This window comes from Narcine bancroftii, chromosome 6 (genome assembly GCF_036971445.1).
Source record: "Narcine bancroftii isolate sNarBan1 chromosome 6, sNarBan1.hap1, whole genome shotgun sequence".
Lineage (NCBI taxonomy): Eukaryota > Metazoa > Chordata > Chondrichthyes > Torpediniformes > Narcinidae > Narcine > Narcine bancroftii.
The window spans coordinates 178672337-178684080 of NC_091474.1; the positions used below are offsets into that span (position 1 = coordinate 178672337).

At 36.5% G+C, this 11744-nt stretch overlaps 1 long non-coding RNA gene across 1 annotated transcript; it reads left to right on the top strand.

Annotated features, from left to right (window-relative positions):
- The first annotated feature begins 2084 nt into the window (after nt 1-2084).
- Nucleotides 2085-8487, top strand: LOC138736797 (uncharacterized). Its single transcript, XR_011340583.1, has 2 exons — nt 2085-2191; nt 7847-8487. It is a non-coding gene; the product is annotated as an uncharacterized lncRNA (long non-coding RNA).
- The last annotated feature ends 3257 nt before the right edge of the window (nt 8488-11744 follow it).

Consider the following 11744-nt stretch of genomic DNA (forward strand, 5'->3'; position numbering starts at 1 on the left):
TTCAGGAATCTAAGGAATTTTTAGAGAAAATTTGAAAGATTCAGTTACCAATGGACCCAACATTATTCTTATCAGTTAATATTAAAATGTTGAGTTTGAAATTGAGGTTAACCAGGTATCAAATTGCGAGGATCGGTCCTGGAGCGTCTATTTTTTGTGACTATTTATTTTTCATAAATACACATATCAAAATCTTCCATTTTCAAGATATATAGATAAAAATATAAATCCCTACACTGTCAAGGCTTACAGTTGGTTTAAAAAAAATAATATCTTAATTGGGGAGACCACATATTTTTATAATAATAGCACCTATTTTAAAATTTATATTTTGGCCCCTATATAATGCAAATATAATTGTAATATTTTTGATAAATAAATACATCATAAATGCAGCAATGGCTGTAGCAAGAAAATGTATAATGATTGCTTGGAAAAATGAGACTGACTTGAGTTTGCAATGATGGCATTTGGAATTGAAATCATATATTCCTTTGGAAAAACATAGCATATAATTTACATGATAATCATCTTTTATTTTGGAAGGTATGGAGGCTTTATTTGGATTATATGGGTTTAAAATGTTGAATTCCCTACAGCACATTGTGGTGGTCTTACTCTGATCCATGGCAGTTAGTTATGTTAGTGATGGTTTGAATTTCCTTTTTCTTTTTCTTTCTTCTTTCTTTGGGGTTTGGATTGGGAGGGGGAGGAAGGATTGGTAGAAACCACTTGTATTCTTTTTATGTAATCCATTTAATTTGAATGTATTGTGGTTTAAAATTTTTAAATAAAATATTCAAAAAGATTATTCAGGAATCTGATGGCAGTGGGGAAGAGGCTGTCCTTGTGCCATTGAGCACTTATCTTTAGGCTTCTGTACCTTTTTCCCAATGGTAGCAAAGTGGAGAGGGCTTGGCCTGGGTGGTGAGGCTGCTTTTTGAAGGCACCGCCTCATGTAGATGTGCTTGAAGGAGTGAAGTCTGGTGCTTGTGATGTCATAGACTGAGTTTATTCTCGTTCAGAGAGTTGGTGCCTCCATACCAAGCAGTGAAGCAACCAGCATCTGTGGAGGGAGCAAAAAATCACATATAATTTAAAGAACAAATATGATGTATTTATCAAAAATATTACAACTATATTTGCATTATATAGGGGCCAAAGTATAAATTTTTAAATAGGTGCTATTATTATAAAAATATGTGGTCTCTCCAATTAAGATATTTTTTTTAAACCAACTGTAAGCCCTGACAGTGTAGGGATATTTATATTTTTATCTATATATCTTGAAAATGGAAGATTTTGATATGTGTATTTATGAAAAAAAAATAGTCACAAAAAATAGAGGCCCCAGGATAGATCCTCAAAGATGTTGACACCCAGGTATTTGAATTTCTTGATCCTCTCCACCACTGAGCTCTCGATCAGGACTGGGTCGTGTTCCCTTGACTCCCTCCTGAAGTCCACAATCATCTTGGTTTTGCTAACATTGAGCACAAGGTTGCTATCATTACACCATTCAACGAGCTGATCTAACTCCCTCCTGTACACTTCCTCATTGCTGTTTGTGATTCTGCCGACAACTGTGGTGTCATCAGCGAACTTGTAGATTGGATTGGAATTGTGCTTGGCCGCACAGTCATGGGTGTATAAGAGTAGAGCAGTAGGACAAGCATGCATCCTTAGGGTGCGCCTCTGTTAATAATCAGTGAGGAGAAGATATTGTTTCTAATTCATTCTGACTATGGTCTTCTGATGAGAAAGTCAGGGATCTGTTCACAGAGATCTCTCTCCTCACCTGGTTGCGCCTATCACCTGCCAACCCCTGCCCATATCTTTATACTGCATTTCCCCTCTACACTCTCAGTCCTCATGAAGGGGTCCTGACCTAAAGTGTTGACTATCCCTCCCTCCAGAGATGCTGACTGACCTGCTCAGTTCCTCCAGCAGTTTGTTTTTGCTCCAGATTACATTTGCCTTCTCTGGTCTGTCTATATTCCCTTTCACACATCTAGTGCAGCAGTTGTTTCCTGCCTGTGGTGATTGTTTTCTAATGCAGACTAATTCTGTCCCAGTACCACAGAAGTACAGAATGAACCTCACGCCAAGGAAATGGATCTGAGTTGATAAGTAAAAATACAGAAATGCAAGAGGAAATCAGCAGGTCTCGCAGCCTGAGCTCTTCTTCATGGTATGAATAAAAAGTAGACAGGTGCCTGAACCAAAGGGCTGGGGAGAAGGCAAAAAGGGCAGGGGTGGTAGCACATGACAAAAAGCAAAATTTGATAATTGGACATGGATTGGAAGACAGGAGAGGAAAGGTGAGAATTGGTCATGGGAGGAGTGACACTGTGAATGCAGAGCTGGAGGAAAAGTGACAGAGGGAAGAGAGTGAGAGAGAGAGAAGGATAAATAGGGATAGATGGAGGGATTTGTGCAAATGGAAACTGGAGGTCGATGTTAATGCCATCCAGTTGGAGGGTGACCAGACAGAATATGAGGTGCTGTTCTCCAATTTGCAGGTGGTCTCATTCTGGCAATTTATGAGATCATGGATAGACATGTCAGCATGGGAATGGGGCAGGTAATTGAAGTGGATCACCACTGGGAGATCCCCACTGTTGCGATGAACAGAGCGAAAGAGCGAAGGTGCATAGAGAAGCAATCACCCAGTCTGTGATCCCACTGCTTTTCTCTTAATTTATTAACTTGGATATTCCCATCTTAGATGAATTGTCAAACAAGGTCGGGGTACATAGGAAATGATTTTTGCTTTTCCTCATGATTCCTAAGAGATTAACCCTATTTCAATTGAACATTCATAAATTTGAATCCACTTTTATGCAAGTTTAAGGTATTTTCGAGCTTCAAGTAACCCTCTTACAAATCTCAGTATATGACAATTGTTCATCATTTATTTAAAAAAATAAGGCATTTAATGCTGGCTGGCAATGTTTATTTTCTTTGTTCTTAAATGTCTGGTCATTGGTCAACGGCACTACAGTACAGCTTCAGAGCTTATGGAATAACACTGACTGCAGTCTTTCTGTTCTGCAAGTAATTTGGCTTCACATTATAAGGGAACATTTCTCCAGCTGTTCTAAAAGAAAATGGGTATACTGTGTTCCCAGATCATATTATGCTGAAGACTACATTTCAGTTAATTGTAGATGTCACTATAGAAAATGAAATTTATGTTAGAAATATTTGGAATGATTTTTCTTCATCAGCATACATCGTTATTTTTCAATTACCTTCCTCAAAATGGTATAAGACCTATTCAAATGTTTCATGTATTCATTTTACAAAATCTTTTTGTATATATTGGCCTCGTGATTCAATTTAAATCCAATTTTAATGTGCTTTCTTCCTCTCTAATTGCATCCATTTTTAAAAAAAAAATTACAAGAAAGCAACCTTCAACACTTAAAATGATTGGGAATAAAGTCCATCTGTATGCTTTAGAGTACATTGAAAATAGCTTGCTTTCTTGACATCAGTTGAAAAAAGCTTGGCACAATTGGTTCAGTGTGTCATGGTCACTTGCAAAATATTACAATGTAAACAATGCTGATAGGAGATGTTTTCGTCACCCACAGATTCGAACAGCATGTTTTGTACCCATCAATTCACTAAATGAATGCTTGTCATGTGGTGTCTCTGTTTCACACAATTGCCTATATAATTAACTTACAAAGAAGCTGTCAATTAAATATTTATCTTCATTTTGATAGAATTGTTCACGTTAATATTGCCATACAGTGTGGAAACAGCCCTTCAGCCCAACTTGCCCACACTGACCATACACTCATTAACCTCTGTGTAAGAAGGTTACACCTCAGGCTCATATTAAATCTCTCCCATCTCACCTTAAACCTCTGGTTAATGATTCTCCTACTCTGGCCAAAAGACACTCTGCTTTCATCTGATCTATTTCCCCCCGTGAGATCTCCTAGACTCCAATGAACAAAGTCCTAGCCTGCTCAATGTCCTCCTATAGTTCATGACCCTGAGTCCAGGCAACATCTTCGTAAACCTTCTCCACACCTTCTCCAGTTTGGCAACATCTTTCTGGCAGCAAAGTGACCAAATTTAACAAGATACTCCAAATAGGGCCTCTCCAAATTCTTATACAATTGTAAATTGACCTCCCAACTTCTATGCTCCATAATGAAGACCCATGTCTACTTTTGACCTCCCTATTTACCTGTGATACCTCTTCCAAAATACTATGCACATGTACTCCTAGATCCTTCTGCTCTACAACAGTTCCCCAATCCCTACCATTCACAGTATAGGTCCTACCCATGTTAGAGCTCCCAAAATACAATGCCTCATATTTCTCTGTGTTGATTTCCATCAACCATTCCTCTGCCTACATGACCAACTGATCAAGATCCTTCTGCAATCTTCGGCAAATGTCTCTATTATCTACAATACCAGATTTTTAAGTGTCATCAACAAACTTGTTTGTCATGCTACATAAATTTTCATCTAAATTATTGACATTGATGAAAAATATCATTGGGCCGAGCATCGAACACTAAGGCACACCATTAGTCATTGTCCTCTAGTCCAAAAAAACAAGCTTCACCCTCCACTTTCTTCCATAAAGCCAATTTTTTATCTGATCTACAATCCATGAGTCCTGCCTTTCCAGAGTAGTCTACTGTCCAGAACCTTATCAAATGCCCTACTGAAATTTATATCTACAGCACTGATCTTGTCAACCTTCTTGGTCACACCTTCAACAAAGTCATTCAAATTTGAGAGACATGACCTCCCACTTACAAAACGGTACACATTGGTCCAATCAGCTTTTGCCCATCCAAGTACATGTTCTGTATATCTTCTCTCTCAGAATACTCTCTTGTAACTAACCAACCACAGACATTAGGCTCACTGGCTTGCTCTTCACAAGCGTTACCCTGCAGCCCTTCTTGAAAAAAGGCAAAAAATTTTCCACCCTCCAGTTTTCTGACACATCACTTGTACATAATGATATAAATTTCATCAGGGACCCTGCAATTTCCTTTCTAGCTTCTCACAGTAGGTTGAATATATCTAATCAGACTCAAGAAATTTGTCTACCTTCAGGCACATCAGAACCTTTAGCACCTCCTCAAGCATCATAGTTCTCAAGAGACTATCATAATTGTCTCAAGTTTAAAAAAAAATTTTTTCATTTATTTACACCATGGTAGAAGAGGATTCTGGTCATTAAAACTCATGCCACCCAATTACACCCAATTAACCTACCAATTATTTTGAAGGGTGGGAGGAAACCTCAGGAAACAGTAAAATAAATACTCATTGAGGACTTTACTTACCTCCTGTGATTCACACAAATTTGACTGCTTTGATATTTGAGAGGCCCCTTTATTTCTCTGGTAACCCTTTTTCCCTTGGGAAATCTCTTGGGATTATCCTTAATGTTGTCTGCCAAAACCATCTCTTGTCCCTATTTTGCCCTCCTGATATCATTTTTTAGCTTACTCCTCAGTTCCTGAAACTCCTCCTGGTATGCACTTGATCCCTGATGCTTATAACTGCCCCATGCCTCCTTCTTGTTTTTGTCCAGAGCCTGAATAACTGTAAAAGAAACCAAATGCCTGAACTGATGAATATACTGTAAATAAGATGTGTGAATCATGATTAGATTGCTTGATTTTCATGTGTATGGAAGATATTATGTGGGTTTTCTTCATTCTTCACAATACTTTATGGTAAAACTTTGCTGAATTTTATACTGCACATTGGGTTAACAAGTTTTTCAGGAAATCTTGGGAGTAAGTTGGTTTGAGCAAAATGGATGCAAGAGTGGATATAATTTCAAAAGTATCTTCAAAGAAAATCCCACCAAGTCCTAAATTGACAAGAGTGCCAAACACAAAATAACAAAGAATAGGAGAGTGATTTCTTAACTTTGTGAGGATGTGAAACCTGCTCCCAAATGGATTGTCTGAAGCCAATAACATTGATATTTTAAAAGCTTTGTTGTGTGGCTTCAATAAAAACCAGAAATGAAATGTGTGGATAGTAAGAGTGGGGTGAAGTTTGTTTGGAATATAATGATTAGTTGAGACCAGATGAACTGAATGGCCTGTTTCACTGCTATAAATGTTATGAAATTCTTTCTTTTAAAATTATATTTATTGGCTTTTTTTCAGAAAAGCAAACAAAAAAACAGTAAATTAATTCAATGAACTCTTTGCAGATTTTCACATAATAACATATGGTACAGTAGCAATACTACTTAATTCTAAATCCAATAATTGGTAATACATACAATATTATGAGATAAGTAAGAAAAAAAGAAAAAATGGAAAAAAAAAATTCAAACCCACAGCAATCAAGGTTAAAAATCATATTGTATGTAGCATTAAATCTGAACAACCGGCCTCAGGAGATCCAAACAAGCACGCCCAGTGACATCCATCGCCGTACCTAATTAGTCAAATTATGGAAATGAGCTATAAATGGGCCCTAAGTCTTATTAAAAGAAATCTTGCTTTTTATGACATCTTGCTTAATTTTCTCCAGATTTAAAAAGGACATAATGTCTAATGACCATTGATGATGTGTAGGTGGGAACTCATCTTTCCATTTGAACAGAATTGCTCTTCTTGCTAATGGAGAATGCTAAAACCTGTCTTTGATTAGAAGATAAAATAATATTTATATCTTTGGAAAAACCAAATAGTCAAATTACCAGACATGGATCTAAAGTGATCCTAAATATGGTTGAAAAAGTTCTAAAAGTGTCGGTCCAATATTTTTGCAAATTAGGGCAAGTCCAAAACATATGTAACAAAGAGGCATTAAATATTTTACATTTGTCACAAAAGTGAACTAATATCAGAATAAATTTCAGCAAGCTTGACTTTGGAGAAATGTACTCGACGTAGAACTTTGGATTGAATAAGATTATGCCCAGCACACAATGAAATTCTATCTGTTCAACTCTCCCTGTCCAATTCTGCATAAGAAACTTTAGCTTTGGAAAACCACATACCTCTATAAACCAATCTTCAAGGAAACCTTTACGATTAATAAGAACAACCTGCCCTCCAACTCAGAGTAAAGAATCTTCTTTGAACACATCAATAACTTATTTTTTTAATAAAATTCATTGAAATGCAATGAAAAGAATCTTAATTGCGTAAACATGATTCTTTAAAGTGGTTTGATCAATTTATGAAGTCACAAACACTTCTCAGAAGTTTAATCCTGGATTATTCATGCTGAAAATATTTTCCATTTAAGAACTGACTTGGTGAGAGAATGTTAAATTTTGCTTAATATTATAAATTGCCAAAAACCAGGAACAGCTGTTTTTGCAGACAAATGATGTGTGAAAAAAAAACAGCTTGTCATTGTCAAAGAGATTTTCTTGTGTTATTCCTCCTAAGGACAATGAAGAAAATGATTTTTTAACCCAACGTTTTGGTTTCCAGTTTGGTCAATAGTATTGGTTTAACTTCTAATTTATTTTTTTTTGTTTTAGACAGATGGTCCCTAGTAAGGCATTAAAGGAGATAGCAGAGGAAGTTGAAAGCTAATCCCAATTCTTTCCATTTGTTTAGCAAACAGAAATGCTTCATGTAAGATTTACTGTCAAAGGATCTGATCATGAATGCTACAATTTCAAAAATGAAATTTGGGAGTCAGAGTCATAAAAGCTAAGGCTTGTCATGAATTTTAATTTATCTAGAACTCAACATGTGAATTGAAAGTAAATGGAAAGATTTTAAGAAACTAATTAAGTTAGAAAAATCTTAAAATATATGTGTGTATGAAATTTTGTGCTACTAATTCATAATCTTTTTTTTCTTAAATCACTCAGAGAACAGCAATTCAACTCAAGATATCCATGTAAGCTTTGATGGAGTAATTAGTTTCTATGCACATATGATTAAACAAATCCATAGAGAGAATGTCAACAATGGCAGCCCTTCAAATAAGCTCAATTTCTTGAGTCAGAAAATGCAAATACAAGTCAAATACACCTTATCCGAAGATCTAAAAACTGAAAAGATCCAAAAACTGATTTTTTTTTTACCGCCGACATGATGTCACACTGGGAAGATGCCAAAAAGAGGTGGGTCCAAGTCTTCAGCATCGGCTGCAGCTGAAGTCGGCGACAGCGACTCCATTCTCAACATCAGGTATGGTGCCGTCTGCATCAAAGAAATCACCTCGGACTCCCGGGCAGAAGCAGGGACTATAGCCAGGGACCGGTGGCAGCAGTGAGGAGGTGTTGGGGACCAGCAGCTGCAGCGGTGGGGACACGTCAGGTGGTGGTCTTCTTTTGTAGGCAGAGATCAAGTTATTTCATGGAATTTTCCACTTATGATGTCATGTTGGTACTTAAAAAGCCTGCTGTTGTTTGTTGTTGCTGTTTAGCTGGCTGATACAGATATTCTGCTGATGCTACTGTCCTGCATAGTTCCATTGTTCCAAAATCCAATAAAACCCTAAAAAACATCTGGTACCAAGCATTTCAGATAAAGGGTACTCGATCAGTATTCCATTTGTGTCTGAATAATTTAAATCACTAAGTGCAGTTTATTTTTCAGTGAAAGAAAATATAACAGTACCAGGGCTTAATAAGATCATTTGCTGAACTCTTCCCAGTACAAGTTGTTAATTATGGACATACTCTGGGCAGTACTGGCAAGGTCAGCATTTATTACCCATTTCCGAATGCCCTTGAATACATGGTGCTGAGCCACACATTGCAGTGCTTCCAATGTGAATTTTGTTTCCTGTATCCAATTCTGCAGTTAGGATAGTTTTTAATCCCAAAGTCTTTGCTGTTTCCCATCTTTTCAGTCATTTCTTAATAACTCATGAAGTTTGACTTCGATGATGATGGGGATCTTAAAAGGAAGCCAAGGTGGATTATTTGTTCAGCGCTTCTGGCTGAAGATGATCACAAAATCTTCATAACAAGTTGAGTGAAGAAATTTCTATTAATTTAATTTCTGGCAGCCAATGCCTTATGCAGATTTAAAGACCAGTAATAATGACCTTCCAATCAAATGAGACAACCTCTCAGCATTTACTTAACAATGCTGGCTAAAATTGTTATACTTTTCAAGAATATCTGAGAAGAAAGATCCACTCTTCTCAAATCAATCTAATATGCACTGCCTTTAACAGCAGTGTTTCCTTCCTTTGATTTAGTGAATACAATACATCAAGTTTGGTTTCAAAGCTCAATATGATTTAGATCAGGGTTTGTTTGCAGTGAAGCAACAAATAAAACTACGACTGATATAATAAATAAATAATATGTAAAAGAAGATTGTAAATTTGATAACAAAATAAATGAAAATTCTCTGAATATGTTCCAACCAAATCCAAAGAAAACTCTCATCACTGAGCTGGGAAGGAACAAAAGTTTGCCCACCTCTCTCCCACGTGGTGGTCTGTGAGCTTGCTATGGGCAGTCTGCGGTGAGTAAAGGAATGCTTAAGGTGGTCACTTGGTGAAAAATGCAGAATACTGCTATTTCACACAAGGTGTCTTTAATTATGCTCCAATATAAAATTTTCTTCCTACTTGCTTTTTGAATCTACATCCTAAACAGCTCTCTAATATATGACAATAGATCTAAAAGCAAACATTCAACATCTAACATTCAAGAAAAAATGATTTTATTTTTATTCCATTTACCATAGCAAATAATTTCAAATTTCTTAACATACATGGTGTTATCTTATTCCCAACTCGCTCAACCAATTTGTATTCCTTTCCTGCCTCACTGCATTATCACAAGAGAGATGTGCCATAGTGAATGGCGCGGTTAGCGTAGTGGTTAGCACAATGTGTTACAGCACCAGCGATAGGGGCTGAATTTCGAATGCTGTGCTGTCTGTAAGGAGTTTCTCCCCGTATCTGCATGGGTTTCCTCCGAATGCCCCAGTTTTTTCCCACTCTTAAAAAAAAATGCACTAGGATTGTAGGTCAATTCAATGTAATTGGATGGCACAGGGTCGAGAGCCAAAAAGGGCTTGTTACCATGCTGCATGTCTAAATATTGCCTCTTTTTCCTTCATAAAAGAGACATGAGGAAACACCATTAATAGTGAAAAGACTGCAGAAACTAAGCCAAAAAGTGCCAGCAGGAAGTTGCCTTTACAATAGTTAATCACTCACATTTAGGTCACAAAAATAAATGGAAAGAGATTTAGAGTACTTTAAGTTTAATCCAGAAACAAAGAAAACCCTAAGGAAAAGAATGATGTGGGCTATGAAACTGTCTCCTGATTGTCTCACTATGCGAAATTTAGAAAAGATACCATCAAGCATTAAAACTGGTGCTTTAAATTAAAAGGAGTTCTTCAATAAGGAAAATGTAAAGGTTAATTAGAAAATATAATTTAAGTCTTTAATATGTTGACCACAATTTTCACAATTCTGAAATTATTAAAGAAGAGTCTAAACATCCTTTAAATGCTCACCAGTTCCAGCCACACAAAGAAGCCTTGAACGATAATAGACTTATAATAGAAGTCATTCCTTCCTGGCACAAACAAGTTTACTCAAGTCTCCAATTAACACAATTTTATTGGTTCAGACCTCCCAGCTATAGAAAAAAAAGACTTTCTGTGCCCTTAGGTCCACAATGTTTGCTGACTGATATAAAGGTATACAACAAACTAAAGCTTCCCTACCTCATGCCCATAACCTTCTATTTTCATTATATCCATGTACCTGTCTTAGGGTAATATCAATGTCCTTATTATACCCGCCTCCATCGCCATCCCTGGCAATGGATTCTAGGCACCCACTACTCTCTGTGTAAAAAAAATTATCCTTGATGTCTCCCCTAAACTTTCATTCCCTTAACTTCTACAGATTTCCCCTGGTGTTTGCCACTCTGATCTGAAAGGATTCATGAAAAAAATTGGGGAATTCAAAATGTTCAAGGGAGGGAAACTCATGGCAGTGCATTTCTTTGCCAAAAACCCTCATTTGAAGCCTTAAATTAAGTATCTGCTAATAATAAATTTAAATATCTGGAATGTCCATATGACTGGGTCAATGCAAGTTGGTTTCTTAGCTCTTCTAACAGACTGAAGGCAATTATCTATGATGTCATTTATGATAATTCCTGATGATAGAATTGAGATGGTTTAACTTGAAGACATTTAGAATGGCAGAAAGGCAAGTGCTTATTTTTGCATCTCAGCATCATTCAATTGTAGAATCAATGTTTGACATAATGTAAGATTGTAGAATGGCAGCAATAGATTTGTACACTTTAAAGTAAGCAGTGCTGCTCACCATGTTGGTTGTAAGTAACCATGATATCTGTTCTCTTCATGATGAGAGTTTAGACCCACATTTATACAAACGACAATCTGGAAAAAGTACTATCAAAATTAATTTAGTCTATGGACCTTCAAATTTATCTTTGTATACACTCTTCACACATTAATCCTCATACTGCTACCATCAGGAAGAGGGTAGAGGAGCCTGAAGACAAACACCCAGTCGCATAAAGACAGCTTCTTCCCCCTCTGCCATCAGTTTTCTGAATGGACAATGAACCACAGACACTACCTCACTTTCTCTTAATTTTTGCACTAATTTATTTATTTGTAAACATAATTTTATAGTAATATTTGCACATTGACGCTGCTGCAAAACAATGAATTTCACGACATATTCATGATAATAAATTCTGATTCTGAACATAGAACAGAGAACATTATAGCGCTTAGGTCCACAAC